This window comes from Rattus norvegicus, chromosome 1, assembly GCF_036323735.1.
Source record: "Rattus norvegicus strain BN/NHsdMcwi chromosome 1, GRCr8, whole genome shotgun sequence".
In the NCBI taxonomy this organism is placed as follows: domain Eukaryota; kingdom Metazoa; phylum Chordata; class Mammalia; order Rodentia; family Muridae; genus Rattus; species Rattus norvegicus.
In genome coordinates, this window is record NC_086019.1 from 174,526,580 (window position 1) to 174,535,998 (window position 9,419).

A 9,419-nucleotide genomic window follows, 5' to 3' on the forward strand; every position below is an offset into this window, starting at 1 on the left:
GTGTAAACAATCCAGTTTCCTCCCCTGACTCCCAGAATGCCTTATCCCTAACTAAGAGCCCCGGGGGCTACTGGGAACTGGGAATCATTGACTCTTAATCTACCTAAGATGCTGGGTCGCTGTGTGGTGCTAAACACCTTCTAGCCCAAGTGCCCCACCTGTAAAGCTGAGGGACCCCTATGCTGTAGAGTCATGTGACACTTCGTGTCACAGCTCCAGGCATAGCATGAGGAGTGTCTGTGCTCTTACCACCATCCTCTCAGAAACAGGGCCCAGCAGAGGTGAAGAGGGCATGGGTGTGTGGGGGATGGGGAGTGTCAAGAGCAGTACCCCTAGAGACGGCCAACTGAGGTCTAATCAGCTGTACAACTTCTCTGTGGCTCAGAAAATACATCGATGGGCAATGTCTTGTTCATGTTGTGGCAATTTGCAGTTTTCCTTCCAAAAGAGTCATAAAGGGTGCGTGGAAATGACTGGCCACCACAGATATAGAAAGAGACATGGGCTTGAACACAAACAGCCATCTCCCACACACACGCACACACATATGCACACACGCACGCATGCACCTGAAATATGAACCAAATATAACAGTGACAACTGCTTTATCACTTAGCTGAAAACCAGAGGCCACTACTGGAGGTACTCACAGTTGTCAGGTGGGGACCCGCATAGACATATTTTCCAATCCTAGCTCTGGCCCTTCTTGTGTGACGTAGGTGAGTCGTTGAAATGAGGAGTGATGGCACGTGCCCCGCTAGCTAGAGTGGGTCACCTCTTGTTGAGGGAGAGGCCCTTCCTCCCAGAGCCTGCCTCACTTGTACTCCAGCCTGCCAGCCCTAGCAGCTCTCTCTCCCTCCATGCAGAATACAGCTCAGCCAAGTTCAGGGTTGCCTTGCTTTCTCTGCCACCCGAGGGCTGCCTGAAGAGTGTTAAGAGCAGCAGCTGTCACTTGTGGAGGAAGGAGCGCCAGCCAGGGGTCCCAGGGCCATGCTGCTGTTTATGCAGACTGTGAGGCCTCTCCAGCTTTTACAACTGTTTACTGCACAGGAGGCGGCCTGCAGCTGGGCTTCTCCTGAGCCTTGCTCTGCTCCCTTCTCTTTGAGAAAACCTGCCTGAGTGCCACTCACTCTGGGAATAGCTTCCAATGACCTCTGGAGAGGTACAGGGTAGGACACAGGCTCAGACACACACGCACAACACCACACACACACACACACACACACACACACACACACACACACACAGACAGAGACAGAGACAGAGACAGAGACACAGAGAGACACAGAGAAACAGAGAGACAGACAGAGACAGAACTGTGACAGGGCACACGATGTGGTGGGCCAGGGGATAGATACAAAAAGAGAGATGAGGGCAGAGATAGAAACAGGGACTGTGTCCAGAGCCCAGGTCAGGAAGGTCAAGCATAGAAATGGACAAGAGTCAATGATGAAGATGGCCGGACAAAAAGGGGTTCGCACACACAAGACTTGAGAAGGAAGGAGGGAGAGACACAGGAAACCCCAGGGAAGAAAGGCCGCCCTGCCTGTCTTGCACAGCTCTGGCATTTCTCTACTGCTCTACTGTCTCAAAGGATCCTGCAGGAAAGTCAGGAGTAAGGGGCTTAGTGAGCAGTCACATCTTTACCCAAAACTGTGCATGCTTTCCAACAGCAAGTAGAAGGGGCAGGATTTAGTGAGGATCGAGCGTTTCGTTTCTTATTTAAAACTTAAGACAGCAACAATAAAAAGCCTCGGCTAAAATATCACCCAACTAGGCCACCTCCCCTGCAACTTAAAGTTAAGTGCCCCCATCCCAGTGCCCTGTACCTTTAAGGAGGAGAGGCGCCTCTCTGCTTTCCTCGGGCTGAAGAGGCAGGTTATTCTAGGCAATAGCGATGACTTACCTAAAACTGAGTTATTCCTCTTTCCTCCCCGGCCAGCCTCTCTTCACTCTGGGGAGCTTTTACCATTTAAGGTCAATGTTACATCTGGCTCCAGAGCTCCAAGCTGCAAAGCTCTGGCTGCAGAGCCCTGCTGCCTGCCTCCTCCTCAGAGAGGGGCTGGATGAGGGGCTGGGACTGGGAAACAGTGTTCCACCAGGGCCCACTGCAGCCTGCCTCTGGGCTAAAAGCAGGAGATGCCTTCCAGCCAGCCTCAGGGTTCAAGGAAAGTTGGGCCTGAATAGTAGCCCCTAACCCTGGGCTTTTGCAGGCGCACCCCCATAGCTGATGAGTGCCTTGGGGGGCAGTTGAAGATGCTGGACTCTGTCTTTGCCAGAGGGGGAGGAAGGGGACATCTGAAGACTAGCCTCCCACCCCTGAGTGTCCAGCAAGCGTGTGAGCCCAGATAAGATCCTGGCTCGCTGCCAGGAGAAGCTGGGAATGTTTTCTGTCCCAGGGATTTGGAGGCGGAGGCTGCTCCCATCTTAAACCCTCGGGATTGCCAGAGAGAACAGGGCATGGTGGAGGGGATCAACTAAGTCCAGGTCTGGCAGCAGCCCCAGGGGTCAGTCCCACTTCCTCCGCTTAACAGTCTCAGAGCCATAACATGGCAAGCCTCAGTCTATTCATCTCTGAAGTGGGACAATAGTGAAAAATCAGGACACTGTGATCAGGGTCTCATAGGTACTGGAAAGGCGAAGAAGAGTGTCCAGCCCTGAATAACTTCAAGGCAGGTGAGGAAGGGTGGAAGTCCACACCCTGTCCTCACCGTCCTCAGATACAGTGCCCAAGGCTGTCAACCCTAACACAACCACATGGGGTCCCCACAGCCCCTTCTGCAGTTAGACACACCAACCGGGAAGCCCTTGGGAGGGGTGGCTAGACAACCAGATACTCAAATTAAAATCTCAAATGAGGGGTTGGGGATTTAGCTCAGTGGTAGAGCGCTTGCCTAGGAAGCGCAAGGCCCTGGGTTCAGTCCCCAGCTCCGAAAAAAAGAACCAAAAAAAAAAAATCTCAAATGAAATACAATTATTTCCATATAAGGACGCCCCCAAATACATTCTTGTGCCACAAGATTGTATGTTGCTCATTTGAAGTTCAAATGAAACTGGGCATTTTTACTTGCTAAACCTGAGAACTCCACAGTGGCCATCACTTGTTAGTCCTGTGTGCATGTGAGTGTATACACACACTTGCATGTGTGTAAACCTCTGAGTAAACACCCATTATTATTCCTAGCAGTACATTGGATTCGTTTCCAGAAAACAAGTATCTCACAAGTGTCGTATCAAACAGAAACATTGCATTTTTCTTTTAAAAAAAGAAATCGAGGCTTAAAGAAATAGAACCCCTTCAGTTCAGATGCTCTGCAACTTGAGTGCCGGGCCTAGACGTGAGCTGAGGTGGTTCCATCTACAACTTCTTCCTCCTTGCCATCTACCACCCCTCCACCATGGCTCTAAACCCAGGGGTCACGGATGGCCTTGGTAAGTCTCTGAGCCAGCACTTGGTTCATGTTTCTCTTGGTAGAGGCCCAAAGCTTTCACTAGACTCGCAAAGCAGTCACCAAGTGACTTTTTAAAACTCACTTCAATTACAAGCATTTTACAAAACATTGCTTGGTGACTGCAAAGTGGAGCAAAGTCTATAGAGGACACATGAGCACTGACGAGGTTATAAGCCTCGTGCCCTTCGACCCAGTTCTACTTCTAGGAATTTATTTCACAAACAACTCCCACACTTGGGAAATGACTGATGAACATGATTACTCATTGCAGCAATGTTTATAAAAGCAAGGGGATTAGGAATGACATAAATGTCCGCTACTTGGGGGCCATAAAAGAAGATGGGTGCAGCCATAACACAGAAGGAGGGAGCTCTTGCTGTAGTGATGGGAAAACCGCTAAGGCAGTGGTTCTCATTCCATGGGTCGTGGCCCCACTGGGTTTGCATATCAGACATCCTATATATCATAGATTTACATTACCATTCATAACAGTAGCAAAATTACAGTTATGAAGTAGCAATGAAATGATTTCATGGTTGTGGGTCACTTCAGCATGTGGGACCGTATTGAAGGGTCACAGCTTTGGGAAGGTTGAGAACCACTGCTCTAAGATGCATTAGTACATGGGGAGATATCTAAGAGAGCAACTTCTGCCACGTGGGTGGGGAAAGTGTATACATACATTCAAAGACACTTATGTCCATTCAGGTATACCCACACTCACAAGTGTGTGTGTGTGTGTGTGTGTGTGTGTGTGTGTGTGCATACAAAAGCTGTCACACAAGCCAGTAAGAGTAGAACTTTATCCATGGGAAAGGAATGTGGGGCTAGTGGGATGGGCCAAGGGTAAAGGTGCCTGCTAGCAAGGCTGGCCACCTAAATTCAATTCCCAGGACCCCGATGGAGAACTGACTCCAACAAGCTGACCTCTGACCTCTTCATGCCCACCAGGTCATGCACATGCCCACATATGTGCACACACACAAAATAAAAGTGAAATAAAATAAAGACTAACTACTGTATCCACTGTATCTTGGTTGTGCATTTAAAGTCTTGGGCCACGGGAATTAAGTCAGGTGCACACATTCAATAATCGCAGTAATAATACGGAATAATGCAAAAGGCATTGCTCTGGGCAGAGATTTCATTAGTTTGTCTCCCAGCACCACCTCCTCCACGTCAGGGATGCTGGTTATTTGGGTGTGCGTGTGTTTTAATTTTTATTTTGGAATAATTGCAGGCACACGGGAAGTTATAAAAACAGTAGAGAGCCCCAAATCTTCCATCAGCTTCTCTCAGTGGTGGCGCTTATGTCACAGTTCTGTATTTTGGGATGGGAAAATTGACATTGAGAAGTTACTGTTAAGTAGATGCTCTTATTCCGTGGTTATTACTAAAACGCACTCTTTTCATTCATGCACTCGATGCTCACTGATACAAAGGGGCTGCAGAGAGGCTTACGAGCACGCACTGCTATGACAGAGGACTCCAAATGCAGGTCCCTGCATGCTCACGGCAGACTGTAACTCCAGCTCCAGGGGATCTGACAGCCCCTCTGACCCTCCGAGGGCCCCTGCACCCACATGCACAGACACATACAAAAGCACATGATTAAAATAACAATTAAAGCCCAGCAGTGGTGGCCCTGATCTTTAATTCCAGCAGGGGCAGGTGGACCTCTGTGATTTCCAGGACAGCCAGGGTTGTTATATAGAGAAACCCTGTCTCCAAGAGCAACACCAACAAAAGTTTAAGAAGTGTTGACTGAATACCTTTGGTCACCTGACCCAGGACTGGCTAATAGAATGCGATAAGGACACCTGTTGTCTATCTGTGCCCTCTCCGTGACCCCTAAATCATGTGACAGTGGCGTCACTGAGGTCTAGGATCCAGCAATGCCCACGGAGTGCTGACCACAGCTCTAAAAAAGGAGCTGTGTCCCTTGCTGTCCTGGTCACGGAGCCTCACAGCTTGCCCGAAAGCTGACTTTTAATCCTTAAAAGAACATAAGCAATTACTCTGGCTATATTTATCCATGTTCCTGGAGCCACACAGGGATTTGGCCTCACTCTACCAAAATCTCCAGCTCATCACTCATCCCATCAGCGACCATCATGTCGCTCAGCACAGAAGCAATGGGCCAATAGAGGCATACTAGCCCACAGCTCAGGGAAGCGCTCGACTGGCCATCTGACCTCTGGCCAGGGAAGAAGTTTTGGGGCCCAGGAAAACAAAAGCTCATCCTGGGACAGAGGGACGCCAAGGGAGGAGACATGGCTTCCTGCCAAGAATGCAGCCAGCCCTGGGGTTGATTGCTGGACAGCTTCTCTGGGAGCTTGGCTTCCCTTCCCTGTTAACTTAGGGACTCCCAGAAGGCTCAGCACTTAGCAGGCCCTGAGTGAAGGACAATGAGAGGCCAGCTCAGTAGACATGGCAACCGACAGGTGTCATTCAGCTCGGGATCACAGGCAGACACTTTGCATACATGGTCTAATGCTGCCACCATTGCCCAGTGCACATGTTGTGGAGCTTCCCACCCCTGCATCCTAGATGAAAAATCCACTGTAGAGAGCTGAGGGATCTTGCCACCATCTGCAGTGTGCAAACTCTGGTCTCTGTGGTTCTAGTTTCCCCAAGTGACCAACCACAGACTGCAAACGCAAGATCCCAAACTGTCTCCCCACCTCCCCCCCACCACTCCAAGATAAGAAAGAGCATCCCTCCCTTTCCTCCTAACATCCCAACAAAACACTAGCACGTCTCCTTTAAAAGGAACGTACAATTAGGCTGGAAGTGGAACCCACCCTAACCCCAGTGCTTGGGAGGCCGAGAAGGGAGCATGGTGAGTTCCAGGCAGCCTGAGCTTTGTAGAAAGATGCTGCCTCAAAAAAATAAGTAAATAGAAAGAGAAAATAAGGTAAAAGAGAGGGAAAGATGAAAATAAGTCTTAGCCACAAAGGGACTGGGAGGGAGGGGACATGAATTGACATTTCTGGAGGCTTACAGGACAATAACAGTGGAGGAACGGTTGGTGCCTTACAGATCAGGGCACAGAGGCTGAGCTGCACACAGCATACAGAGAAGGACGTCTACAGCCAAGGAGTCACTCATACCTGCTCTCAGACTCCTGAGAGGTTCAGGTGTGACAAGGATAGGGATGAGATGGCTGGAAAAGAGGTGACAGAGAGTTCTGCACGGAAGTGTGAGAAAGGAATGGATCCAGGTAACCTTTGCACAAGACTTAGATGAGTGGTCTTAGTCTAATGTCAGAGAGAACTGTGGGCTAGCTATTGAATATGCTTCTCTTTCATAGACTTTTGAGTTTATAATTCAGAAAATATTTTCCATACATGTTAGCACAAACCAAATTAGCAAGCACAGTGCGGCTAATAAGAGCCAAGGTTTTTGCTGTGAACTATGGAGAGAGAACAGAATAAATTGTGTACTGTCCTAAAGTGAGTGAGAGACACAGAGAGAGGATACCTAATGGATAAATACATAAACAGATATGCAGATGTAAATGTATAGGTGCCCCTTGACTTATGATGGAGTCCCATCCCAACACACTCATTGTAACCTAAAAATAATGTTAGTTGGAAATTCATTTAATATGCACAACACACCCAACATCATCACAGCGACCTAGACTGTTCCAAGCACTCTGCTCAGAATACACACTCATTAACAAGTAGCCTGTTTTATAAGAAATGTGAGATAATTTATTGACCACCTGTATCTCAAACTAGCAATGGTTCAGTAGAGAATCTAAGCTGTTTCCAGTGTGCTTGTATGGTGAGTAGGATCTGCCATTCACTGCCACCACCCAGCATATAAAAGAGTAAAAGAGTATAATAATGCATATTTCTAGGAATTTTTTAATTCAAAATTTTATTTCTAGTGAACAACTTGTAATACTGAAAAATCATTGAGCTGAACCATCATAATCCAGGCACTGCCTATATATATATATATATATATATATGTATATATATATATATATATATATATATACACACATACATATATACATACGTATATACATACGTATATATATATATATGTATATATATGTATATATATATCCTCATATCATACGTGTGTGTGTGTGTGTGTGTGTGTGTGTGTGTGTATAAACCTTCACCTATTTTCTAGCTCTGGCCAGTAAGGAGAACTTCAATAAGGAAGCTCCAGGAACAACCAGCATGTTTTACACTCAATTTTTTGTTCATAAATACCATTCTCCAATAAAGAGGAACCATTCCCTTTCTTTCTCTTTTTTCTTTCTTGATTTCTCTCAGTCCATCTTTTTTTATTTCTCTTCCTTCCTACCTTCCTTCCATCCCTTTCTCTCGTGTGTATATGTTGTACACATGTGACGAGGGACATGTATGTACATGTACACATGGGCAGGGTAGAGGTTGAGGACAAGTGTCTTCCTTTGTCACTGTCTACCTTACTCATTGAGACAGTCTCCTACTGAACATAGATCAGCGATTTGGCTACAGTGGCTGCTGGCAAGCCCCAGGGATACTCCTGTCTCTGCCTCACCGTGTAGGATGTAGGTTCCAATTGGCCACATATGAGACGATATGAGTGTGCTGGCTAGTGTGGTGTCATCGCTGCATAAGCTGGAGTCATTTGAGAAGACAGAAACTCAGTTAAGAAAGAGCTTCCACCAGACTGGCCTGTAGACAAGCTGGTGGTGCATTTTCTTGTTTATTTGCTTTGTTTTTCTTGTTGTTGTCTTTATTCTTTACATATGTTACACCCTAATTGTAGTTTCCTCTACTTCCACGCCTCCAAGTCCACCCACCTCCCCTAGATCCATTACTCCTCCACCACCCCCCCCCCAGCAGGCCTCCCAGGGGATGTCAATAAGACAGACCCTCACATCAAGGCTGGATGAGGAGACCCAGTAGGAGGAAAAGGGTCCCAAGTTTAGGCAAAAGCATCAGAGACACTCCCACTCCCACTGTTAGGAATCCCACAAGAATACCAAGCTATACAACCATAACACGTATGCAAAGTTCAGACCCAGGCAGGCTCTGTGAGATTGCTGCTTCCGTCTCTGTGAGCCTATATGAGCCCTGCTTCGTTGATTCTGTGGTTTGTGTTCCTGCGGTATCGCCAACCAACCACTCTGGCTCCTATAGTCCTTCCTCCTGTCTTCTTTGGGGTTCCCCTGGCTTCACCTAGTGTTTGGCTATAGCATCTGCTCCTCTCAGTTGTTGGATGCCTCTCGGATGACAATTGGGCTGGCAGGATAGCAGAAGATCATCAGGTATCTTTTCTTTTTAAAGTGATCATGAAGGACCCAGATCACTGTGAACACTGTACGGCAGGCAAGTGGGCCTGGGTGTGATAAGAAAGTAGGCCAAGCAAACTGTGAGGAACAAGTTAGTAGGCAGCAGCCCTCCTAGACAGCCCCTGCACCAGCTCTTCCTCCAGTTCCTGCCCTGACTGCAGGAGATTGGTCTGATGCTACTCGTATTCAAATGCTACATCCCCACCCCACTCCACCCCCCCATCTGGTTGCCCCCACCCATGAGGAGATCCTCTGGGATGGGAAGATACTCATGTGTACCAAATGATGCTTTATAACCTTGCTCCCCTAGTTAATTAGTAAAGGCTAAAGCCTGTGATTGGGCAGTAGATAGAGGGAGGTGGATTTTCAGTTACCTAGCAGGGGGTTACAGGGAGAGAAAAAGGAAAAAGACAGACACGGGGACACAAGGCTGGGAAATAAGTTAGAATACTTCCAAACCTGCCCAGTCTAGGCTTACAGTGTAAGTAGAGTACCTGGGTCGTGTGTCTCTTATAGGAAGGGGCTGGGATTTAACTCCTTTTACACCTGTCTTCCTTCAGTGATGGACCGTGATGTGGAATACAAGTTGAAATAAGCCCTTTCTCTTTGTGGTGTTTTATCATGGCAATAGAAAGCTAAGACAATTACTAATGCCAGTAAAG

At 47.6% G+C, this 9,419-nt stretch overlaps 1 protein-coding gene across 5 annotated transcripts in view; it reads right to left on the reverse strand.

The window, feature by feature from the left end:
• The window catches only part of Irag1 (inositol 1,4,5-triphosphate receptor associated 1), a 112,531-nt gene extending 110,197 nt beyond the window's left edge, over window positions 1-2,334 (reverse strand). For 2 of the 5 annotated variants that reach the window (XM_063262927.1, XM_008759729.4), the window contains exon 1: window positions 1,830-1,908. The gene's annotated coding sequence lies outside the window, so the exon portion shown is untranslated. Of the gene's footprint in view, window positions 1-1,829 lie in introns of all 5 variants that reach the window. The other 3 variants (XM_006230047.5, XM_063262919.1, NM_001105210.1) reach the window with 3 other exon arrangements.
• Between the last annotated feature and the right edge of the window lie 7,085 nt (window positions 2,335-9,419).